The following is a 27761-nucleotide window of genomic DNA, read 5'->3' as shown; positions in this document are numbered from 1 at the left end:
ACGCAGTTTCACCTTATTTAGACTTTGGTGACTCAGATGACATCCATGTATGGCAGTAGCTGGTGTGTCGTTTCAATTCTGCAGGGACTGAACATTTAAAGATATTTCAGCTCTTCATCGCACTTAAAACTGCTGTTACTTTTAGAATCAAGACATCCTTGTTTCCCCTGACACAAACAGGTTAAGTAATTAACAAAAATAAAACCAACCAAGCAAACAAAAACACTCGTATCGGTCATTTGTTATTCAAAACATCTGGATTGTTTCAGAATTTCATAACTGACACATTCACAAAAATTTGTGACAGTGCTCTTGTACACAAAAACCCCAAACAACTTCAAGTATGGTTTTCAAAACACTCCATGATGAGGTCATTTTAGCCCATTGGTAAGTGGCTTGCCAGGCAACACAATAGTGGTATAATGTATCATGCGTAATTCAACTTTCATGGACCAAAATGCTTTTATAAAGTGTAGGTGTACAAATGCAAACAATGGCTCATTTTATTCCATTACTATATGTCTGCTAGGCAACACTACAATATATCTAATATAGGTAAAAATGGTCAGGTAAGCTGAACCTGTGCATCAACTATGCTTGCTCAACTCTTCGTGGTCCAAGAGGAGGGGACACACGGACACACACAGCAGTTTTGTGCATGGGACTAAGAGATATAAAATAGCTATTGTTGTTGTGATTTTGTGCATATAATTCAACACTTGCCAGTCTACAAACACTGTGGTTAAAATGCAATGATTTTTTGCCATTTCAATGTCAATATCCATATAGCAGACTGTAGAATGCATGGTATTTAATTCTGGACCTGGAACAGCACAGCCATCTTCTGTGGTAAATTTCTAAGAATTAATACAATAGGCTTTGCAAATACATATGTAAATTTAGCTCAACTATTACTCAATTCACAATCTCAACTTTCCAGTTTCTGCTATGCAAAGGAGTTCAAAGAACAGTCCTCTGACATTACACATCTGTCAGTCATCCCCATCAGGTTTTGACAAGCTCATCTTCCTCTTTTCTTTTTTCAGCAGCAAAGACCTTTGTTTGTAAAAACTTGAATACTGCACAACTGGCTAAATTCACTAAGCGTCACCAGCTCTTTGCAATGGCATAATGGTACCTGGAAAAAACATTTAAAAAAATGTGTACAGAGGTAGCAGCTTGGACTGTTCGTTATTTACATTATTTTATCATTTTCCTTCTCACTTAGGATTTAAGGGTACACAGCAGGTTATAGCTGACTGACAAAACCTTACATGTTCTGTGGCTGAGTAAGTTCTGTGATGTGGCCAGGAGCAACAGATAAAGGTGGAGGACAGAAAATAGACAGTAACCACACCTCTGATGTCTTATCTGAACACATCACTGTCACACGTATACACACACACACACACGGCACTAGCTCCTCATAAGCACACAAACCCTCTCAATGTGAGGGTGGATGAAGTGAGTCACTCTCCCTTCTGGCCATGGGGGGGGAAAACAAAACAAAAATCAAACAAAACGGCAATCTGTGGCTCAGACAAGGTTTTAACAAGTTTGCTTTCAATAGATACAAAATGTAAAATGTACTTCAAGAGCAAAGATAGGTCAATTTGTAGCTTTTGTAAATGTAACATCTGTTAAGTCGTGTTAATCAGCCTAAAGCTTTCTCATCAGACTAATCACTCTCAATTTCACATGTTCTATGATATTCAGCCCCAACTTTGCCTTTGACTGGCTAATCCTCATAGCTTGGTGAGGTTAGGGCTGAATAGATAGAGACAAAAATGTCAGGGTAAGAGCCAATCACAGGTAAAGTACGGGGATTTGGGAATATGAGCAGGAAATAAACAAATGAAAGTAATTGTGTTCGCTGTACGTAACACCAAAATGGATAAAGACACGACAAAGCCTATAATTGGAAGGTCTTTTGATCTTTCTGTCTTTTGACTCACCGTATTTTTAGTGTTTCATCATTTAAGGCACAATATTTTATAAACGCTAATCAAATTAATTCATTAAAAACAGAAGACTGAACAAAACTGTGTTTACATTGATTTACTAGCTTCACAAGATGGGTGCATTTAGCGGTTGAAGACAAGGAAGTATTAATGAGGTAACACATAATCACAGTCTTAGGGAAAAGGTGGCAGGACCAGAGGGATTATGTCCACGGGTTTGTGTAAATAATTTTTTAGTTGCCCTGAGCTGCAGTTCATTAAAACCAAAGGAATAGGCCATCGACTATCTTTGATAAACAGAGTGTTGGTTTCCCCAACAACACTTCTAAATATAACCCTCACAACTGGAGCAAATGTTGAATAATGAAGTGGAAAAGGAATACATTGCCGGGAAAAAAAAAAAATCAAACCCACAAATTTAAATGAAATAATTCACTTTTTCCCCTTTCAAGGGTCCCAGCCAAACACATGGAAACCTTAATATGCCATGTGACACACCTAAGATTCCCATGTTCTCCTTCTTTATTCATCCTTATACATCTGAAGTCTTGCTGTCAGACCTCAGAATTCAGGTTGGTAGGCAAACACACACACGCACACATACGACATAACATAAAGAAGAAAAAAAGAAATGGTGCCAAATAGCAAAAGTATAAATCATACTGGTCCTCTACGTCTCTAAAACACCTGATACATCAACATACACTACTTAATATTCTCCAACTCAAAGGGCATGGAGGCAAATGAAAAGAGGCACTCTCAAAGTTGGTAAATACTATCCAAAACAAGCAGTGTACCACACATACAGACACAAACTGACATAACTGGAAGGTCATCTTTGGAGGACCTACGCAAAAAAACACGTCTAATTAATCAGATGGCATTTCTATTAAAAAAAAAGAAAGGGAAAACATACACATATTCAAACCTACATATATATGCGCTTACACTACTACGAAAATAAATAAAACACTGAACAAAAGCAATACTAAGGCCCAACTGACTCTGACAGAGATTAAAAAAAAATATATCAGTAGTGTCACAAGATGAAAGAGGTACAAAATAACTTGCATGAACAGAAGAGTTTTGATGGCTGCTAAATAAAGAGATCAGTACACAACCCTTCTTTGGGTGAAACAAGTAAAATAGTATAAAAAGAAATATAAAGCACAGCTAGCAGTCTTGCAAAAGTCCTGAATATATCTTTTAGATCAGAGGTCAGGGCCTTAAAGACCATCCTTCCCAACCCCCACCACTCATGACCCCATAAAAAAACAAAAACAAAAAAAAAACACTATAGACTTGATAGCTTTCAAACAAAAACCTCAGTGCTCCACCCCTTTTTCTAGTTGACCATGGGTCTCCTGCTCTCCTTCTGTTATGGTTATCTACATCTCTGAGAACAATAACATTGACTCAGTGAAGCCCAGAGAGAGCTGAAGAGGAAGGACCACAGATGTCTGTCCCGCCACCCACCCCCATGCCACACTCAGCTCTCGCTTCTATTGGTAGATGACAAAGGGGAGGAGAAAGGGGGAGGACACAGTGTAGCTTAACAAAGGTTGTTGTGGTGGCAAAAGGTGCGTAGTTGGTAGGCCTGCTAAAGGGGTACCAAAGCTATTGTTAACAAATGTGTTCCTTTAGAGAAAAAAATGACACTATGTTACAGAGAAGCCAAGATAATACTTAAGACAACTGTGTGTTGTCCTTCAAAACCTGTGGCACAGCTTGACAGGCAAAAAGACAAAGTCAACCAACCTGCCCAACCACTCCAACGTGACAAAAAGTGTTGGTGGCATGTTTTTAGATTCAATATGATACACACACACACACACACACACACACACACACACACACACACACACACACACACACACACACACACACACACACACACACACTACAAGAAAAAACATCTCTTTCACAGAGTGAGCTTCCCTCCTTATCAACAGGCAGATGTGGTATTGATCCTCCCCTGGGGTTTTCTATTTACAGTCCGCTGGTTAACACAGAGAGCAGGAAGGGAGTCTTCCAGAAACTTTACTCAGCAACCATCGATTTGCCATTAAACCAGGACCTCACATTCCTTCATCAAATTTGTGAGTCCAAAACAACTAAAACAGAGGGCATGTAGTCCCATATTTTGACATGACTTTACACCCTAAACACAATGGAGAGGGCAAAGTGAAAGGAAGTGTTTCCTGTTTTATCAAAACAACCTAAGGAACATTTTTAGTAACATGCTGCTGTTGGGAGTGTTTCTGGAACTAAAAGAAAATGAAAATGCTTTCAAAAACAATGTTTATTCTTCAGTTGACGTCACACACAGTGTAGTAAACAAAGCTTAAAATTTAAATCATATCGCAGTGTATGGATGTGTACAATAACAAATTACCAGTCTAAAGAGCAATAGTGAGTCTAATGGAACTGATAGTCTTTTCTGAATGTTTAATCTATGACCAACAACTGTCTATTTGCTTGGGTGTTACTACACAGGCAGAAAAAGCATTACATTGCTTGGTGCATATCAGTAGAAGTCTGCTTTTTTTAAATGACTATTTTGAGAGTATTTGTATTGATAGCTTATAATAAATTTTGGACATTTGCTGTAGATTTTGGAATAACTGTGGGAAAGTCGACAAAAACTCAGGTCACATGCAAACCCTCTATGGTTATGCTTGTAGACAAATTGGACAGGCCAATGCAGTATGGTCACACTGAAACCACTTTAAGGACATACTCCTGCTTACAAGTGCTGAACAAGTCAAGCTTACAGGAGATAGCGATGGATGCATGTCTGCGGCAAATGGGTTTTTATACACAAGTGTCAGAAATTATATATTTGCAGGTGAAATCGCCATCAATGAAAGATGGCCTGAGCAATAACACAGACTAAAACGGTTGGAAGAGAGCCGAGGGATCTCACAAGTTATGATGACTTTATATCCCAGAAAAAGCAAAATAGTCCCAGGACAAACAAGCTAAGTGCTGGTTTGGCTGAGAAAGCAGACAGCAAAGTGCACCAGGGAGGGGAAAGAGCTGGAGGGAGACAGCAGTGGACCAACATGGAGGCAGGAGCCATGTGTTAGCACAGTTCATGACACACAAACTGTGTAACTAAAAGTCTGCAAAGGCACAGTCTCTCTTTTCGCTCTGATTTGTGTCCATCTTCTTTGCTTGCTGGTATTAGCATCAGTGTGCATCCCATCCCCCCGAACTCCATGCACACCCACAGTCAGCTACTCCGCTCCCTTCCTTCTGCTCTGCAGAGAGACGTGCAGGTTTGGCGAGGCCCAGAGGATGAAGTGGCGTGGGAAGGGTTAAGTCCAAACAGATCCATCTGCTTCCTCGTCTGTCCTCCTGGCTGGCTGGCCCAGCTTTTACACAGTCTGAAGCCTGACGCAAAGCATACACAAACAGACACAACTGGACTGCACACATCAAAAGCCACCATGCTGACAGGTATGAGTATTTTTGCAAAGCACTTTGTGATTTACAGGGGGAAATGTTTTCCAGATAGCAATAAACAAGATACTAATGCTCTTTTTTCTGTCCCTTTTTATTCAACATTTGAGAATATCTTTAGTTTCACTAAATTCACTTAGAACATACGAAAAGACAGCTACAAGAAAAACTCCAGACCTATTTACTATATTTTTATAACTATATTTTAAAAATGTTTAATGTTTAGAACAGTAAAGTTAGCCTGTCACAGAATGTTCATCGTTATTAAATGGGCATTTTTGCCCATTTTGGTTGGACTCAAACCTGGTGCCCCCTGCATTTCAGCCATATAGCATTTGTCTTCCGCTCAATCACTGAACTAAACTAGTGGCCTGAATTTTTATCTAAGAAGTGATTCTGAGGACCATGTTTGATATCTGTCCTTGGCTGAGAAGTTAGTTATAAAGGCCAGCATTTTATTTTTTCTTTCACGGTGCTGTCAGTAAAGTATCTACAATGATACACCCACTCAGAAGCCTTGAAGCTAAAGAAGCCTTTCTAAAACATCTCCAACAATATTCAAAACACAGCACAGTGAAGCTAAGGACGTTAATGTGAACTAGATGAATGGTCAGTCACACAGAGCTCATGATTATAATCACAATTAGAGTGCACGTAAACGCTGACCCCCATTTTTTTGTAACCACAAGTGAAAACTAGGGGGTGTTTAGTGTCAACAATAACACTAAACACCAAAAGCACAGAAAGAGTCAATATAAAGCAAGAAGGCTGAAGTAGAGAAATAAGCTTAGTAGAGAAGCATAAAAAAATCTCCACCTATAAAAACTCTTTCAGTTGTGTTCATGTTCGGACCCGTCCATGCCACATACACAGCCGAACAGCTGCAGGAAATCAAAGGCAGAGACAGAAAGGAAGGGGACACCCGTGTGCACTGCTGCACGCACCCTTATAAAAAGGATGCGTTGTCACTGAGAGGGACAGGCTGTCTGATGAAGGAACACCTGGCTAGGGAGAGGCCCAAACCTGCAGAACCTTCGCAGTCTTGCTGCATTTGCACTGAAACAACACAACAATAGAGGGCTACTCCTGTGCAGTATACTATTCTGCATTTGCAAAGGTGAAGTTAACACAGAAGGACTCTGTTTAGGCTGTTGACACTGAGGTGTGGGAGAGTGAATAGGAGAAAAGACAAGAGAGAGATAGAGAGAGGGGCGTGCAGACTTACACTGTGTCAGACAACAAGGTCAGCCCATCCCCGGAGAGGTGTTGGCTTTCTAACAGAGCATAGCTACTTGAAACCAAGGTCACTGCTCTGTGGCTGTGAGAGGGACTGGAGAGAGTGGGGCCAGACAGGGACAGCTTTGCCACATATGTTGTGCGGCCTCAGTGAGTGAGTAACTGGGATTTCGTAGGTCTGTTTGTGTGTGAGCATGGCTTGAATGGATGAAATTCAGATCAGTGGCAGAAAATAAATAAATAAAAGAACAAATAACATATCTACACCCACTCAGGGCTAAATTTCCTGAAACCAGATGCTTTTCTGACATAAACAAATCAGAACACAGTCCATTATCGGTGCTATTATGGCTAGAAACTGTAGAGTACGGATCTTAGCCGCTCTCTGCACTCATTCAACATTTAATGGCCCTTTGCTTGCCTTTTTTTTTTTTTAAACTGCTGTTCTAGGAGAGGAGATTTACCGAGTAGCACAGATTCTAAACACAGTAAAACATATGGTTAAGTTTTGCAATTTATACCAACTCTTAATCCAGGTTAAGCCATTACAACTGACACAGAAGCATGAAACTGAAAACAAGACAACATGAATCGCTTTGTTATCTTTCCACTGTCCTCACTTTCAATAATAAATAATAAGGGTTATTTCTGCTCACAATGGGCGTTTGGAGGGTGACCATGCATATCTGCATGATTAGTCCACGCCATTAAGGAAATGTGTCTGTGTTACCCGACATAAAAGTAGTTGATGCTTTTTCCTGTTCTGCCATTTAGTAAGTACTTTTTAAGTATATTAAATCCCACTTACAAAAAGCTTCCTTTTGGTGGAAAACCAAAAACCTCTTTTTTAGCACCAATTTTGAAGTTCGCTTAACCAATTATACAAACAATGTTGGCACGCGACAGCATGTGTCATTGCTTGTGCTCTTGTCAGTAAGATCTAAGACAACATTTGAGAGCTTGAAAATATGAATACGATTTAGGCTTGCACACACTATCACCACCACCCAGCATTTCTATTTATGCACAACAGCCACAGGGGCTGAAAGAGGGTTATTGGATGGACAAACAAAACCAAACTGTGTAGGGAAGGGAGGACTACTTCAATGTTATCTTATCCTCCCCCACCTTGGACAACGGCCTAGCAGCTCTAAAATTAGCCGTCACATCTAAACACAGTCTTTGGTGTAGCAGCTACTCTTTGATGGGAACTTGGCTCATGGCTGACACACTGAAAGCGCACTCAAGCCTGTCTCAAAATGTAGAGATGAAGCCGAGATAGTACACAAATACAAACCAGACGAGCATAGCCCTCTCAATTTTTACAAATAATCTAGAAGAATATGGAGGAAGTTATTATTTTAACTGATTTCCCCTTAAAGAAAGGATGTAATGTAACAATTGTAATTTTACAAAATGACAAGCATCTTCTAACAATAAATAAATCCAACAATAATTATACTGCCACATGACAAAAATGAAAGTGAGCTGCTATGATGTGATGTTTAAGATCAGTTCGAAAAACAAGAAGTGAAAGAAGAAAATGTGACTCAGCAAGGAGACTTTGTTTTTTTAAATACAGGGTTCCGGCTGATGATAGAATAAGTAGCTGGCAATTCATAGACCACCAACATCATGAAGCAGCAGTGAGCCTAAATCAGTCTAACCATCAGGTACACTTCCTCTTTGTGCGTGCGTGTATTAACATGTACTTTAGCTTGAGGAAAACACTGCCTGAGAAACAACCATGACCTCCCAGCAAGAGCAGATTTAAGTTTTTTTTTTGTTTTTTTAAATAGATGAAAGCAGACCAACATCCTGTGTTCATAGCTATGCAGTGATACCACTATTTTGTGTGTTTTTAAGCAAATATAGGAGCGGGATTAGATATAAATGCTATGTTTACAGTATTGAATGCGTTGGCCACTCACACTCTCTCTCGGTGTATAACATTTTGTATACGCATGCATTCTTTAACAAATATATACAATAAAAAGACAGAGAGAAAACCCTAAAGAACAATAAATTAGAGAAATGTCCAATCTGATTGCACACAAATGCAGTATGAAATATACCAGCATGCAGTGATGAGGGGCCAAGCAGTTCAGCAGGTTACAGTCACCATGGCAACCAGATCTGAATTGTGTTAAAAGCGCTGAAAAGAAAAAAGTATTTATTTCCCCTTTTTGCAGTACCCCTTGGTCATTCCTAATGGAAGGGTGTTTTTGTTTTGTTTTGTTTTTTGGGGGGGGGGGGGGGGGGGGGGGGGGCAGGGTGCCTGTGGTCTGTGAAAATAACCCAATCACCCAATTGTAAAGTCAAGGTGGCATGTTATCAAACATAAGACCACATTGCTCTTGTAGCTTCCAACAGAGTTCAAATACAGAGTTGTAGAATTTCATTTTAACAAAAAAAAAACAACTGTGTCAATTTTTCTGTGAGTATTGAAAAAGAAAAAACAAAACAAAAACAAAAACTGGACTACATGTTAATTTAATACCTTCCAAAATGGCTGAAATTGGTGCCACGAGCTGATGTGAATTCTGCTTTCCTAGGAATTCATAAGAGTCCTTTTTTGATAACCAAGTGTAATTGCACGTGGTTTGAAAATCACACGCATAAATGAACACAAAATAAAAACCTACTGGCATAGCTAGACTGCTTGATATAGTGACACAAAAATTAAGTTAGAAATTATGAAAAAAAAAACAAGAAAACAAAAACGATGATCTATGAAAAGAAGTAGTAACAGTTTAACTTCTTCACCCCCAATTATGTGTTGGTTCGCAAATATGGTGTCAACTGTCTCTAAAGACATGCTATTAAATTCTTACAAACAGAATAAATGGATTTGCAATGTCCATGGCTTCTAAGAGTCAATCATGTTCTGCCAAATTACTTAAACCACTTTTCACCACTGAAACAATCTGTTAACTATCCCAAATTCATGGCAGAAAAAACAGCAGTAATAAGGAGCAAGCTCAATGCTGCAAGATGTGTTTATGTGCCTTCCGCCATGCGATGCTTTGTATTCTTTTCACTCTCACGCCTACGAGTTACTTCCACTCACTCATAGTGCTAAATGGTCTGAACCTTCGTTACACGGAGAAGACTGGCCTCCCACTCACTACCCACTAGAAATGGCATTCTGCCACATGGGGAAGAGGGTGTCTGTGTGAGTGTGCTAAAAAAGCACAGGACAATGACACAAAAACAATAAGGGAGTAGTTAAACTCTCTCACAGCCTGTCATCCTTGAAATATTTCACATCAAATGCAAGTCAAAGTCCAACACACTGATATGGAGCCGCTGGGTAGGAAGCTAAGCTTAGTACTGCATTCCCCCTCTTCCCATTTTCCTGAATCTCAACAATCTATAGCGGACCTCAAATTCCTATGCCTAAGATGTGAGCTCTCTGCCATTCAGTGTGGCTATTAGCGTATTTCTCCAAACTCTATACCACAGTGCTTTGCCTGTTCCCTGTAAACAGGCTCCTTCTATACAGCATCAGTATGCAGTTTGCTTCAGGGGGAGGAGGAGCAGTAGCACAGGAGAGGAAAAGGGAAGGCTGGGAAAACAAAGCCTCTATGGTCCTCTCTCCAGCCGGGCCATGCCGAGCCGCAGTAGCGGGGGCGAGTTATGTAATGTGACTGGCAGGGCCCACTTCCCTGTTCAGAGCTGCCGCTCACACTAATCCCCACTGAGGAACAAGCCCTGCTTTGGAGAAGGAAGAGGAGATAGAAGGGGAGTTGTGAGGGAGCCAGTGGAGGAGGTGTGATTACAAGAATTTTTCCCTTTCATCTGCACCAAATCGAACACCCAGACATCTCCCCTCTCAGCTCCTCTTTTGAAAGATAAAAGAATTATATCAGCACTGCTGATGGCTGGCTACAGCATAGACTGAGACAGAAGCCATGCAGTAAAGACACGTTCCCATCACTTAGGAATCTTTCTGATGACTAATTTATCAGTTGTTTAAAGCAGAGAAAGACTAAAAACAAGAAAACATTTGAAACAGGATACAATCATGTGCTACATGTGAATTTAGAATCTTTCGATAGTCAAATCATATTTTAAATGCTGCAGATCTGTGTGGTTCTTCCTGTCCACACAGAACGTGGTTAATGGCAACATACTGGCCAGAGACCATAAAGTCAAACCTGACTTCAGGCGACAAAAGGCATATCAAAGAATGCCTCTGATAATGGTTAATCAGTAATCAAATCTGGAACTGCCACTGGATAGACATGACAAGTCTATCACTTCATATGTGGGTGGGGCTTCAGCTACACCACTTCGGATTAATTTATCTAGTGTGCCAGCAGCCTTTCGTTGTTACAGGTTAGCAGAATACTGCTACGCATGTGTCAGTTTACTCGGACACAGCCAATATACAACCGCTCATTTTCTACAACAAAGTGCTGCAGAACTGGCTGCTTCACTCAGCTGTCATCTGCTTACTTTTCACCTTGCTTGTTTACAATTTCCAGACATAGAAGGAAAGAGGGGCGCAGCCGTCTGTTGAGGCTGCTAGTGGTGGGTGGCATCAACCAACAGAAAACTGGAATTGCATATAATAAAAACAAACAAACAAACAAACAGAAAATTGGATTAACTAGCTGGTATTTCTGGTGGTTACTAGTGAGGACAGACAAATGGTGGTCATAGTTCATACGCTCATAAACGTAGTTCTACAAACATATTAGTTAAACATTTCTGTCAAAACGCAGTATGGATGCTGATTAATAAAGAAGTCAGCGCAGGGGCTTTGGTGCACCGTAGTAGAACCTCTTCTTTCAGTCATGATATGAAAAATCTGTGCTCGCTATGCAACCCATTCAGCTACACAATCTTGATCAGGAATCTCTACTTCAGGCCGAGAAAAATGAATGTGAGAAAAGATAACGCTAAAATGATGTCTGTACCATTTGTACGAGCAGATCACTGTTAACCCCACATAAAACTCACGCAGACAACTCATGCAGACATGACACCAAAACAGTCATGTTGGTAATAATAAACACACAGGGCAGAGAAAAGAACAAGTAATCACCAGGAACCTCAGTCAATTCTGCTAACCACGGAGACCAGGTGGAGGATTTAAAGCGGTTAAAAATAAAAGTCTGATTCTGATTTACTGAGCTGCTTGCCTGGAAACCATGTGACCAGCATCACATGAGGAGAGGGAGGAGGAGAGTGGCAACACACACACACACACACACACACACACACACACACACACACACACACACACACACACACACACACACACACACACACACACACACACACACACACACACACACACACACACACAGAGCTCCACTCCTGGTACGATAATAAGCTTTGTGATCAGTTTCCTTGGTTTCCACTGACAGTAAGCAGATATAGGCAGCTCGGAGAGGTAAACAGAAGCTGCTCTTGCTAGTGCACGGCCACAGGCGCAGGGACGCGAGAGAGGCGGATGGGGAGGAAACAGAGAGAGATGAATTTGTGCAGAAGAGGTGCATAGGCAGCCTCGCAGCTGTTGGGTGTCGGGCAGTGCAGACAGTCCAGACGCTGAACCTTCAGCAGCTGAGTTAAAAAAACAAAACCAACTATTTTTTGCCCTTTCATTTCAATCTCATCTGTGAATTATATTTAACTGCTACCAACTTTACTGCATTTCCTGCCACAAGGCAGTGCGTGTTTGTTGATAGAAGTACAGTAAAATGGGTTGTGCTCTCAGCTACTCGCATTAATCAAACATAAAGATGTGTTTGTGCGTGTGCAATGCATGTGTGAGTGAGACAGATAGAGGGTAACGGAGGGCTTTTGTTGGACACATGCTAGTTCTGCACTACATGAGCTGTGACCTACTTTTTTACAGTCTCACACACACACACAGCCTTTGACAATGGGACAGGAAAGCAGAGGTTAGGCTTGCACTAAGCCCTATTCTTAATACATGCATTCCAATGGATAGAGCTCAGGGGCTGCTGAGCTTTCAGCCTGCCTGTTGGTACAAGCATCTCCTGCACAGTCTCATGCATGCCTAACAATACAGAGTAAATCCAACTACTTGTAGCATTTAGGCACATATGTGCATGTAAAGGGTCTAATGATAAGTAGAAAAAAAGAGCATTTTATAACTGATATATATTTGCAGCCAAAGTGAAAATTCTGAATAACAAAGTTTGCTTTCTAAAAATAAAACAAACCATTGGTAAGTATATAAGCTGCACTGCAACAAAACATGTTTGCCCTCATAGAAACACTTAACACAATTGTGATGTTTATTTCAATTTAGTCAGTAACGCATTAAAACATACCATATGATGATGCCATAGCACCAGTGGAGCTTTAATAGGCTTCAGGGGAAATAAAAAACTGCAAATCCCATGAAAATGACATCTTTTCCTATTTTTGTAGTTAGCGGTGAGCATGAAACCACATGGAGGTTCATGCTAGGGCTGCTCGATTATGGCAAAAATGATAATCACGATTATTTTCACTGAAATTGAGATCACGATTATTTGACGATATTTATTTAACCCTTTAAGACCTACCATAGAACCGAGTCCACCAGAGCTTATATTATTTTTTTTACATGCTGTAGTGCCATTTGTGGGAGCATTTCAAGTTGCTATACATCAACACAACTGTTATAGCCCATATTTTAATAATATGTATGCATTAAGTCCATAGTAATTACATAAATTGCAAAAAAGTGCAATAAACTACAAAAAAAATTGAAAATCGCTTTTGTTTTGTTTACATATATTTCTACTTGGAGAAATTTAAGAGGCTTATCCCTCAAAACTTTAAATACAATAAAGTTGCAAAAAATAGTTTCCCACCACAGGAAATTTATTTTGAGTGTCTTCATAGTTTTATTTTGGAGATACAGCAATTTTTATATACTGCAGGAAAAACAAAAAACAATCCTATGATGCAAATTTGCAAAGAAAACAGCATGTGCATCATTTCACTGTGGGAAGTGTTACGAACAGCTGATAGGAACGGCAAAGCGTGTTTCTGGAATATTATGTTTTTGTTCCTGCAAGCGCTTTTTATGCAATTTTTGCAAAGCTTTATGTGGAAGGAAACCGTGACCGAGGACAAGCTGATGGCATAAGATGTAAGTACAACTCCTCCGGTTTCATATGCAAAACAAATTATTGCGCTAGCTTACACGGTTCAGGTTCTACAGGGATTTAAAAATAGTTACGCAAAACGGAGCGTGCTGCTCTGACCGGCTTTAAAGGGTTAACAATGACTTTAAAAAATAATATAAAATAGTGTGCAACACCACTGAAGTTTTTTTTTTTTAAAACTCTCTTTTCAACCAACGGCAGTCACTCTCCAAATAACTTCTGCTTAGCTTTCCGGGCTTCCCTCGGGTCCTCTTAATCAGCGGTCTCCAACCTTTTTTGCGCCACGGACGGTTTATGCCCGACAATATTTTCACGGACCGGCCTTTAAGGTGTCGCGGATAAATTAGGGAGGGGCTAATAATCGGCTCAGTCATTTTTAATGATCGTTGAAAGCCCAGATCATAATCGTGATTAAAATTCGATTAATTGAGCAGCCCTAGTTCATGCTGACAACTTGATGCCGTATATGCCAATGTAGGAGGTGCTCTGAACAGCTGATCAGATCGATAAACTGTTTGGATTATGTTTTTGTTGTTCCATGCACTTTTTATGTGATTTTTGCAAACCCAAATTAGGAGGGCGATATGACCAAAAATATTTATCACGATATACATTTGAAAATTTGCGATAACGATATAACTGACGATATAATTGACACTAGACAAGATACTTTACAACTCCACAACTTTATTCGTGCAAAACAAATATTAAAAAAAAATCGAGGTGTTTTCACTTAAACGAGCAGCTGTTTTTATCTGCATTAAAGTTATATAAAAATTTAACAGCACAAATGCAAATTCCTTGCTGACAGTTTAACCAAAAGGCATTTCCAGTGGAAATTGGAGGACATATCCTCAGCATAACCATGTATAATATCCACAAAACTTAAAAAGAGGTTATACACACACAATACCGTAATACTATGCTGAAGCACAGTACGTATCACTCCGCGAGGCTCCTGCCGATGATAGCCGCAACACTCCGACAATCCATCAAGCGGTGCGGCTTCGTAGCTTAGCAAAGTTCTACTAAAACATTTGACAGATTTTCGAGCGCCGTGTACCACAGAAAATCGTTTCGAGGTCAGTAAACACAACCAGAACTCATACATAGGGCACACAGGATTATAAGGGGCACTGTCGATTTTCAGAAAAATCAAAGGATTGATTTTAAGTGTGCTGTATTTTCCAAACAACACGGTAATAACGACGGCCCGCTAGCATGCTCTACCAAAAATAGTGCTTTGTTGTGTATCTGATGGACAAAAGCTAAACCAGTTCCACACCACTGAAGTTGCAGCATTTTTACAAACCAAGTGTGGGTCATCCGTTTCATTCAACAATCTGCTTTCGCCCTTCTTATTCCCTGTCGCCGGCACGCTTTTTCCGCCATGTGCGTATGAAAACAAAGGCACTGCGCATGCGTGTTTTACCCATATTCTATCGTGATATTTCATTTTCCTATCATTGCCCGACATTAGACCAGTATTACCGTGAACGGTATGATATGGCCCAGCCCTACCCCCAAATGGAAGAAAACAGTGGTCTGGGACATGTTAAATCCGGTATATCTAAGTCCAATTCGTCTGGTTTTAGATGCCAAAAGAATTATTACTCTAGCTTATTTGGTTATACCTGGATTTCAAAATGGATGTTTGATAGTAAAGGGCATGTTGGGAATAACACGGAGAGACTGTCACACCGCACCAGAGCTGGAGTTATCCATTTTTTCATTTTTCTTTAATAGAAACTGGTTTTACACAAGATCATATCAAACAAGTTTACTTGCAAAATATCCAAATCTAATTCTTGGGGGGCTCTACAAATATATCACAATGAAATTAGTCAAGAACTTCAGGAGAACAAGCTATGAATATAGGGTCACCTAAACTAAAGAGAGGTCAATTCAGAGCTAACTCTTCAATCCATAGCAAACACCTGAAAACTTCTCCATGTGAATATCATTTGATTCCTGTGCTCTCCTCGTAAAGAATGTCTTTGCACACAACATGCATCCCAATCCCAAAAAGCCCTCAAAAGAAACAAACAGCCATAAAACATCTTTTTAAGAAGAAACTTCTCGCTAGTAGAGGTTCAGTGAAAGAGGCCTAAAAAGACCAAGTAAAAAATTATTTGTGTCAACATACCGATTCCATGGCTGTAGGAGAATGTCAGTGGGCTAAAATCCAAATAGAAAATACACCTGCTGCTGCAGAATCCACGAATTCTGAAAAAGGATAAAAAAAAAATATATATATATATAATATATATAAAATTATTGAACAGAAAAACACAAACAGTCTCACATTTTTATGCAACACATTCAGATGGACGGAGAGGGTAAAATTTATCCTCAAAGGATCTCTTAGTTATTTAACTGAGAAAAGCAGTGAAGCATTTTGTCCCCACATTTGCTCCTCCAACTAAACACTAGATACTCCCATCTTTGTCTTATCAAAAACATGTTACCTCATGTACTTCAAAGTGATTTCAATATGTTACAAAGATAAACTTTTCCTTATCCTTAACCTTCCGCGCCTGGACATGTCATGTCCACGCAATTTGAATTTCCATGCACCAGTATCCTTTTTATGACTGTATGGTTTGCAAGTCTGGGGAAAAAAAATTCAACCTCTGAACAACAAGTGACTATATGAAATACGTCAGAGACAGGTCAACGAGTAATGGCATAAAGAGAAATCCTGAAGTCAGTGTACTGCTGTTGGCCCTGCCCCCAGTCCAACCACACAATGAGGACAAGGGTTTATCAGGATTTAGGCAGCGGGACATGGGAGGGTATTTAACAGGGGCCCAGTGTTGGGTTTGGCATTCCGGTGATTTTGGGACAAAACTCCAATCTGAACCCACACGTATTACATCATTTCATATGCTTTAATGCATTATAACAGGGCTAAAGGGAAAAATTCAATAGCATCTTGTTTTCAGTTTTAGCACAGGCAGGGTGGCAAGTGTGAATGCAAGACAGGATTAAGGTCAGACCTCCCTAGGAGGGCCTGAGTGGTAAGGAGGATGATGGTTAGATGTGCATTTGTGTTTGTACTGGAGTGGAACCTGTGGGGGCTTTCCCAGTGGGAAGTACAGGATTGATGGATTGTTACAATCCAGACAGGGAGTACAACACCACCCTCCCAGAGTTTGTAATACAGGATAAGGACAATCCATTTTATTGATCCCAAAAAAACAAAACAAAACAAAAAAAAACAACCCGCCAACAAAAAACCAACTGACAAAGACCATAACGATGAAACCAAAGCCAACTTTGGTAGATAAGGTTAATCGGTCGAGTCACATTATAGTGCTTAACACACCATATTACTAAGAGTAAAAGTGTTTGAAATTTAACAACTGTTATCTGTACAATATAGTAAAACACTGCATTGTGTCACTCCAGAGACAATGAAAATATGTTCCCTTATTGTTAAAAAATAAATTAAAAAATAAAAATAATATCCCCATTCCTTTCCCCTTCAGCATGACAACTCAGACCAGCTATTTGTACTGTTTGACCAAGTCAGACAACGTGTTGCACAAACAACTTGTTTTGAGCGTGATTCAACCACTACTACCTTCTCCAGAGACCTTTGTAAGATTTGAGATTTTTTTGTCAGCTTTCTACAAAATGCTTCTGGACATGCATATTTTATTCTGCTTAGCCTGTATTGCAGAGTATGTCAAAGAGAGCAGTGTTTTATATTTTAATTATACTCTGTTAAACAGAAAAAAAAAAGACAGCCGACCTGTCCCTTTGCACAAATTCTTTTAGAAGAAACTGCTAAGGAAATACGAGTGACATAAGAAGTTCAACTACGGTGCAGAACAGACGACAGATATCCATCTTCAGGGAGATAGTCAAACAGGTGCCAATGAAATAAGCAAGAAAGAAAAATGGATCATCATCTTTGTGCACAGCCTATGAAATCAGCTCACATGAAATCTGCGGTGAGAATCACAAAATATGTGTGCATTGCTCAGGGAACAAAAGCCAACTAACACCAAGGTGGAACGGTTGTTTACCTACTGGAACCGACAAACTTCTTACTGATGCTTTCGTCTTAGATAAAGAGCGTTGACTAAGCTACACCAGGAGAGCATGAGAGAGTGACGCATATGTGCTGCACACCCACAAAATCTACTGAACAGGCAAATTTAGACAAAACATTAACCCGACTGACATGAGTCCCATAAAAGCCTAACTTTTGACTGCAGAAGTCTCCAAACGCTGACACGTTTCTATGTTTTCTATACAACTGTGTAAGATTTGTTTCTATACTAATACAGGTCAACAGGTTGAAACACCTGCTTAAAGTGTGGCTCCACTTAACTCCTCTTCGTAAAAAGCCTCACCTTCAAACTATGCAGAGCTGACTTCAAACATTTAACATGATCATGCATAATTAGAAGACATTTCTAGCTCTGCATCACCATGACAACAGGTCTGCATATTCACTTCTGCATCTTCACTGTCACCATTATCAAGCTGCTGAAATATCAGCAGTGTTTTTCAGATTTCTTCACCAACTTTATTGCAGCACTGCAGGTCACATGTCAGCGAGGAACAGAAGAATATGTGAGGCACGGTGCAATAAGCTACAACATGTGTGCACTTCTACAAGCCTTTCTAAATCCTGCTCCAAGGTGAGCGAGCTAGTGAGACCAGCCCTGGTTTTAATGGTGACCTTCAACAAGAATCAGAGCCCGTCTTTGATGCTGACAGACTATGACTGATGAAAGAGATAAATCTCTTCACTGGAGCTTGGAGAATAGAACTGCGCCTCAAACATTTGGTTGCAGCAAAATAAAGAAAGAAAAAAAGACAGAGGTATAGTTTAGAGAGCTTTACTTACCTAACCATCTCATCAGCTGTATCAACACTGCAAATGTCCTGCCGTTTAAACTTAAGACTAGACTCACTGTGTGCAGTGAGGACAGAGACCAACAGTTCCATGTGAATGACCACTAATGGCACCTGAAGTGCGTGTTCTCTTTGTGTAAAGAGAAAGGCCTTCTCTGGATGTTTTGGGATTATGGAGGACAGGCAAGATTTAACACAGGTTTCAGGGCACAGATATCTTTTTGCTTCACTTTCTGCAAACCTGAATCACTACTTGTTTTCCATCAGAAGTCTGGACCATAAAACACAAACTCAACAGTGCTCCCCAAGGCTATAACGCACCTCTTCAGTCAGCTCTGTGTCTGGCTGTCCTATCATAGAGCAGATCAGAGGCAGCTGAAAGTCAACCTGGAACAACAGCTCAGGCCCTTGTCTGATTTCATAAAGAGTGTCACAGGCCACATAGGCATCGTGCAAGGGCATTCAGACCAGAAATACTGCAGGACTTTACCGAGGTAAGAGACTGAAACAAAAAGTTGTGTTTTTCTTTGATATCACAGATGCTGTACTGCAAAAACTAGAAATAATGAACACATGGAATGGGGTGAACCAATGCTAGTGCATCTGACAAAAAAAACAGACATCTCAAGAGCTATGTATGGAGACTTAGATCATCAGAGACAAAGAAATAACCAAAAAGCAGTATGCAAATTAGGGCTGGGCCATATTATACCGTTCACGGTAATACTGGTATAATGTTAGGCAACGATAGGAAAATGAAATATCGCGATAGAATGGGAGTAAAACGCGCATGCGCAGTGCCTTTGTTTTCATACGCACATGGCCGATTGTTGAGTGAAACAGATGAACCAGAATTGGTTTGTAAAAATGGTGCAACTTCCGTGATGTGGAACTGGTTTGGTGTTTGTCCGTCAGATACACAACAAAGCACATTTTTTTGCAGAACATGCAAGCGGCCGTTGTTATTGTCGTATTTGTCGGACTAAGATGCTCTTAAATCTGGGAGTAATCTGGGTCCTAAACTCCGTATACTTCAGGTCAAACAACACTGCAGCATCACTTAGAGTTAAAAACTGTCTAAATTCTTTCATCTTTAATAAAACGATCAGCATTGCTGCTTTACCAGGTGTAACTATAAAGTTTAACTTCCAGGCATCCATGAAAACAAAAGTTATTACATTTAACGGAGTTAGAAGTTAGCAGGAAGCTAGCGGAAGTTAGCTCGCTAGTTTCGCTAGTTACCTAAGCATGATATTGCATGTTCTGACTGAGAGATTTCTGAAAAAAATCAAACGTACAGCTCTGCTATCACTTCCAACATAAATGAAGACAGGAAACTAAACAGCAGTGACGTTTGTAGGGTTACTGAAGTTGGGCTAGCTGGTATATAATGATGTGCTACGTGATCGCTAGCGACACAGCTATGTTAGCATAACATAAACAGTGAAGCTGGAGGACGAACACTAACACTTTTCCACTTATAAAAGTTAACGTGAAGGTTCTTCATGGTTAGAGACAAATGCAATCGCATGGCAGGATGCTGTAAACGGACCAAACTTCAGTCAGGAGAACAACTGAAATAATCCATCCACAATACGAGGTTAGTCATTAATATACTGCAACAACATGGGAATAGAGCAGCTGCCAGAGAATTCAACATTAATGAATCAATGGTACAGAAGTGGAGGAAACAAGAAGAATGAGTTTAATAAAGTTTGATTTATCTGACTGCTTTGTTTCGCTTAATGTGCCTTATAATCCCGTGCACCTTAGGGCAGGGATAGCTCAGTAGGTAAAGTGGTCGCCCCATGATCGGAAGGTCGGCGGTTCGAATCCACTTAACGGCTACCCTGAGGTACCCCTGAGCAAGGTACCGTCCCTACACACTGCTCCCCGGGCGCCTGCTTAGTGGGCTGCCCACTGCTTCACTGAGTGAATGGGTCAAATGCAGAGAAAAACAAGTAATTTCCCCATGGGGATCAATAAAGTATCCATTATTATTATTATTATGGTCCGAAAAATGCGTACTGCACACTGCAGTTTAATGTTGCAAAGCACCTATTTTTAACTTCAGTGGATATTATATATGGTTATGCTCAGGATATGTCAGCCCATTTCTACTGGAAATGCCTTTTGGTTAAACTTTCAGCAAGGAATTTGCATTTGCACTGTTACATTTTTATAAAGCTTTAATGTACATAAAAACCAGCTTCTTGTTTAAATGAAAATAAATGGAAGGTTGTCTTTTTGCGCTAGTAATGTTGTGGAGTTGTATTTTGTCTCGCATCAATTATATCGTCGGTTATATCGTTATCGCAAATTTTCAAATGTATATCGTGATAAATATTTTTGGCCATATCGCCCTGCTCTAATGCAAATAGTATTGCACCTCATATGCACAGAAGCAGCTCAAATTCAGGCATCGAGATCTGGATTTTAAAAACAAAAAACAAAAAAACCAATGAATTTCTCAACTTTATATTAACAACATATCGTTAAAATGTTCTAATGTGAACAATTTGGGAACATATCATTTATGGAAGTGGTATAGACTGGGGGTGCACATAAGTGGTCCACAGGTGCGCATTTGCTGTCAAAATAAAAGACGCGCACCAAATAAGAAGTTGCAACGCGCGTTTGCATACATATAAAAGGCACTGTTTTTGTCCGCTAAAGTGGGATTTTCACGGCATATTCTGCACCACATCTCTGTGTGTTCATCATTGGTTTGAAGCCAGCTCACCTCCTGCAACCATACACGCTTCTTTTGCAGAATGGACTGCCACAAACGATTATTTTGATAGTCGACTAGTCACCGATTATTTATGCGATTAGTCGACTAATCAGATCATCATCCACTGGACGTAAAACTACAGCTTATTGCACCAGCAGCATCTGCTCTTATATAACTATCGTTAGCTTACAGCTTTAAGCTTTTAAGGTGCTAACTAAAAATAAAGACAAGATGATAGTTTATTCAATTTTAATGAAATTTGCAGATTGTTTCGGTAAAGTTTAATAAACTCCTTGCTATCTAAAATATAACAGGACACCGGAGTATATTCTCCAGCATCTCACACTTCTGATAATCAGCTGTCTGCTTGACGTTTATTCAGCTGTGTAAAAACTATAACTTTAATCTCAGCCAAACCGATTTACTCAGGAACAAATAAAATACAAAAAAAAAAAAAAAAAAAAAAAAAAAAGCCAAACAACAACATTTTTAATTTATCTAAGTGACTCATATATATTTAACCTGAGTCGCGAAAGACGGTGGTGAGTTTGAAAACAATTTGCCGGGAGTCCGGTGTTCTCACGGCGCTAGTGACCTAGCCCCCGGCTAGCTATCGAGCTAGTGGGTAACAGATGTCTCCGAAAACGTTGGAGCGCTTTTGAAAATATGTGGTGTCCTGATAAACTGAGCCGATATTTGAGGTTTACACAGCTACATTCTCACCTGAAAATATGTTAAACGTTTATTTTGTGACCCAGAAAGAATAATAAGAGTAATATTAAAACTAACTAGCTACCGCCATTGTTGGAAACTAAGCTGGGCCGCGCTATGAATTCTGGGACACAGCTGCTTCTTCTTCTTCGGGGTTTAACGGCAGCTGGCATCCTTGTACATGCTGTGCTGCCATCTTCTGTTTCAGTCCGTTATTACACTCTTAAATCCTGCTATTATTCCTGCGTCTTTTGCGATCTTACAAAGCTTCAAACGACACGTCGACTATTAAATCAGTCGTCGACGATTTTGATAGTCGACGTAATCGCGACTAGTCGACAAATCGTGGCAGCCCTACTGTCCTCCTCCAGAAAATCTTATGTACGCAAATATACGTTGCAACTTCTTATCTGGTGCGCGTCTTTAATTTTGACAGCGAATGCGCACCTGCTGACCACTTATGTGCATCCCTGGGTATAGAGACCTGCACATCAAAACAACTCCAGCACAATGGCCAACAAACAACAGGTCAGTTCGTCCATCTGTCATTTCATGTCTCAAAAAAAGAGAACTCTACGAACAATTTTTGGATATATGCGATCAATATTTCAATCACTAAAAACAGCAAGGTCCTTCCAGAGTAGAGCACGGCGATATGACCAAAAATATTTATCACGATATGCATTTGAAAATTTGCGATAATGATATAACTGACGATATAATTGACACTAGACAAAACATTTTACAACTCCACAACTTTATTAGTGTAAAGCCCCCCACCATCAATGTATTTTCACTTAAACGAACAGCTGTTTTTATCTGCATTAAAGTTATATAAAAATTTAACAGCACAAATGCAAATTACTTGCTGACAGTTTAACCAAAAGGCATTTCCAGTGGAAACTGGCCGACATATCCTCAGCATAACCATGTATAATATCCACAAAACTTAAAAAAAGGTTATACACACACACACACACACACACACACACACACACACACACACACACACACACACACACACACACACACACACACACACACACACACACACACACACACACACACAATACGGTAATATTATCACTCCCCCAGGCTCCTGCCTACGATAGCCGTAATGCTCCGACAATCCATCAAGCGGTGCGGCTTTGTAGCTTAGCAAAGTTCTACTAAAACATTTGACAGATTTCCGAGCGCCGTGTACCACATAAAATCGTTTCGAGGTCAGTAAACACAACCAGAACTCATACATAGGGCACACGGGATTATAAGGGGCACTGTCGATTTTCAGAAAAATCAAAGGATTGATTTTAAGTGTGCTGTATTTTCCAAAAAACACGGTAATAACGACGGCCCGCTAGCATGCGCTACCAAAAATAGTGCTTTGTTGTGTATCTGACGGACAAACGCTAAACCAGTTCCACACCACTGAAGTTGCAGCATTTTTACAAACCAATTCTGGTTCATCCATTTCATTCACCGATCCGCTTTCGCCCTTCTCATTCTCCGTCGCCGGCACGCTTTTTCCACCATGTGCATATGAAAACAAAGGCACTGCACATGTGCGTTTTACCCATATTCTATCGCGATATTTCATTTTCTTATCGTTGCCCAACATTATACCAGTATTACCATGAACGGCCTCTGGAATATGGCCCAGCACTATTCCAGAGGGCCACTTATTTACATACGTCTTGTGGATAATCACTCCACTTACACTAGAACCGTTATGGCTAAGCCAACATTAGGTAGGTACTTTACATAGATTCATGTGAGGTTATTTTCAGGATCACTGCAGAGAGAATAGCAGAGCAGTAGAGACAAATGGTAAATGGTCTGTATATAAGCAGTAATATTAGACTAACTACCCTATGTTGTAAATCTAATTAAACCTTATTTTCAGTTGTCCCCAAAATATTCTTGCAGCTTTAGATGATCCACCATTCACGAAGAAGGAGGGTTCATAAGGGTGGGTTAGCTTTTAGCTGCAATACTGCAGGGAGCTGTGATCAAACTAAATGGCAAGTCATTAGTACATTTAACTGAAAGTACTAAGTACTATGATTAAGCATCATGTATATAAATATTTTTTAAATCAAAGCCACAATTAGATGAGCCTCTTCACTTAGTAACCTAATATAGTTTTACCTGTTCAACAGACATCTGCTCACGTACATCCACAAATTCCACACTGTACAAAGTTCAGGAAAAGGGTAAAAAACCCCCCAACAAACTCTGTCACCCTCTCACCCACTGTGTCTGCTGTTTCGTCTGTGGCACATAGGGCTGCCACGATTAGTCGACTAGTCACGATTACGTCGACTATCAAAATCGTCGACGACTAATTTAATAGTCGACGCGTCGTTTGAAGCTTTGTAAGATCCCAAAAGACGCAGGAATTAGTAGGATTTAAGAGTGTAATAACAGACTGAAACAGAAGATGGCAGCACTGCATGTACAAGGATGCCAGCTGCCGTTAAACCCCGAAGAAGAAGAAGCTCTGTCCCAGAATTCATAGCGCGGCCCAGCCCAGTTTCCAACAATGGCGGCAGCTAGTTAGTTTTAATGTTACTCTTATTATTCTTTCTGGGTCACAAAATAAACGTTTAACATATTTTCAGGCGAGAATGTAGCTGTGTAAACCTCAAATATCTGCTCAGTTTATCAAGACACCACATATTTTCAAAAGCACTCCGACGTTTTCGGAGACATCTGTTACCCACTAGCTCGATAGCGAGCCGGGGGCGAGGCTCACTAGCGCCGTGAGAACACCGGACTCCCGGCAGATCGTTTTCAAACCCACTGCCGTCTTTCGCTACTCAGGTTAAATATATATAAGTCGCTTAGATAACTTAAAATGTTATTGTTTGGCTTTTTTTAGTATTTTATTTGTCCATCCATCCATCCATCTTCATCCGCTTATCCGAGGTCGGGTCGCGGGGGTAGCAGCCTAAGCAAAGAGGTCCAGACCTCCCTCTCCCCAGCCACCTCCTCCAGCTTGTCCGGGGGAATACCAAGGCGTTCCCAGGCCAGCCGAGAGATATAATCTCTCCAGCGTGTCCTGGGTCTGCCCCGGGGCCTCCTCCCGGTGGGACATGCCTGGAACACCTCGCCCAGGAGGCGCCCAGGGGGCATCCTTGCCAGATGCCCGAACCACCTCAGCTGGCTCCTTTCGATGTGGAGCAGCAGCTGCTCTACTCTGAGCCCCTCCCGGATGGCCGAACTTCTCACCCTATCTCTAAGGGAGAGGCCAGCCACCCTTCGGAGGAAGCTCATTTCCGCCGCTTGTATCCGCGATCTCGTTCTTTCGGTCACTACCCACAGCTCGTGGCCATAGGTGAGGGTAGGGACGTAGATCGACCGGTAAATTTGTTCCTGAGTAAATCGGTTTGGCTGAGATTAAAGTTATAGTTCTTACACAGCTGAATAAACGTCAAGCAGACAGCTGATTATCAGAAGTGTGAGATGCTGGAAAATTTACTCCGGTGTCCCGTTATATTTTAGATAGCAAGGAGTTGATTAAACTTCACCGAAACAATCTGCAGATTTCATTAAAATTTAATAAACTATCATCTTGTCTTTATTTTTAGTTAGCACAGACCTTAAACACTTAAAGCTGTAAGCTAATGATAGTTATATAAGAGCAGATGCTGCTGGTGCAATAAGCTGTAGTTTTACGTCCAATGGATGATGATCTGATTAGTCGACTAATCGCAAAAATAATCGGTGACTAGTCGACTATCAAAATAATCGTTTGTGGCAGCCCTAGTGGCACACAATTACTGTTTCACGGGTGGATAAAGCCACAGTAATTGAATGTTACATTAAATTGCAACCCACCCTACCCTGATTCCCAGTCACAGCCACCAATCCTTAATGACTTTTCTGGTGGAAACCCTGGAATAACTATCTGCAACCACCATTTTGCCAAAACACACCTGATAAAAAAAAAAAAAAACAATTAAAAAAAAAAATTGGCTTGTACTGAAATAAAGTCTTGCTTTGCCCTTGAGGTGGGGGTCCCCATATGGACGTAACATCACATGTAAACCATTAATAGCATCTGAAGGGTGCCTGGTGTTGATGATAAACCCGTGGTTATATCGAGTTTGAGATAAACAATATGAAGCAACAGCAGCTCAGCAGAACAGCCCGGGTTCAGCCTGCAGTATGTCAAAGGATCAGGTATCAGGCCTTATTGTAATATTTTAACTAATTAGATTCAGTCATCTGCTCCTCTATGCGCAAGCACTGGAGGGGAAACCTGATACTGGAGGGTGTGGGTAGACAGCTGTGGGGAGGGAGGATGGGCCAAGGGGAGGAGAGAGAAAAAGAGATGCACACCGCACATCTCCTCTTCAAAAACATCTACATTATTGATAAAGGCTGGTTTCTGCAGGGAGGGACCAGAGCACAGCGATCCTACACATCTCCAGCACGAGCCACCAATGCATACACCATCATTTGAAGCTTTATTTAAAAAATAAATGAATAAATAAAAAAATATAAACACCACATACACTCATGCTTCAGCATGGAAGAACGGAGGAAAAATAAACAGAATAAGTGGGTGAATAAGGAAGCAGGGAGTTGGGACAAACTGCTTCTTTAGAAAACATAAGAAGGAGAGTCTGTTGGAGGGCTGTGAAGGGTGGAGACCAGCTGAACAACAAACCAGCTATATAAAAGCCTGATTTCAAAAGAAAGAAGAGGAGTGAGGGGAGGGGAAGAAGGGCTGCAATGAGAAGGCAGCAGCAGCAGCAGCACTCGTGACACAGTTAGCGACAGCGCTTGTTTGTTCGGCACAGCCATGCCGCGGCAAGCTCAGCTCACACGCTCGCACGCTCAGCTCCCTTCACTACGGCTCCACTGCTGTTGTCAAGGTAACAAGCTCTCTGGACTGAGGGAAAAAAATCCTCACATTCAAAATACATCTTTTCAAATGCTGGACTCGAGATGTGTTGCATGTGTTCTCAATATACAGCTAGGGCATATACAGGGTGGTCTTCAGAAAAAGAATGCTTCTCGTTTTACTGTAAAAACCGATCATTTCCAGTGAGCCTTTTATCTAATATAGACAGAATTAAAATGAAGGACCGCAATGAAAGCACTATAGCTGTGAAATTCATATTTCAGAGGTGCTTTTTAAAAATTAAAATAGAATCCAAGGTCTCATCACGAGAGCAAAGATTACGGCAGAGGACAATCTTATCTCACTAGGTGAAACATCCACGGGATTTCAACTGGTTAATCATCACAGGGATCCATATAAACAAAGGAGAAAAATAAAAGAGCATGCAACTTGTGCTCATATGTTACAAGTGTGGGTGTGAGAAAAGTAGACTGAGCAAGATTTGTCCAATCTAAAGCTAAAAATAGCCACTTTTTGCAGTCAGAATGAATACTAAACATTACTAGAGTTCAGTAGTTAAAGACATGAAAATGAGGAGCAAGGAAAGTCTTATGTTCCTAATAATTTCTTAATATACAGCTGCCAAAATCATAACAACATTGCAAACAGGTGCTGTAGGGAGTCATGGTCACATACATCCATTTCACACAGTGACGGATTTCAAATACGTTAAATCCAAAACACGTTTTCTTCTAAGAACCCTTGCTATATTTTGCAATATAAACCTGCACATC

General features: G+C 40.5%; 1 protein-coding gene across 3 annotated transcripts in view; it reads right to left on the bottom strand.

Annotated features, from left to right (window-relative positions):
* ankrd11 (ankyrin repeat domain 11) overlaps positions 1 to 27761 on the bottom strand; it is a 115606-nt gene that overhangs the window by 67727 nt on the left and 20118 nt on the right. For 2 of the 3 annotated variants that reach the window (XM_026166284.2, XM_026166297.2), the window contains exon 2: positions 15945 to 16024. The exons of the other annotated variant lie outside the window; for it this stretch is intronic. The gene's annotated coding sequence lies outside the window, so the exon portion shown is untranslated. The remainder of the gene's footprint in view (positions 1 to 15944; positions 16025 to 27761) is intronic. 3 annotated transcript variants of the gene reach the window in all.

Source organism: Astatotilapia calliptera, chromosome 1 (assembly GCF_964374335.1).
Source record: "Astatotilapia calliptera chromosome 1, fAstCal68.1, whole genome shotgun sequence".
NCBI lineage: Eukaryota > Metazoa > Chordata > Actinopteri > Cichliformes > Cichlidae > Astatotilapia > Astatotilapia calliptera.
Note: the sequence above shows the minus strand (reverse complement) of the source record. Positions and strands in the feature narration are given on the sequence as shown.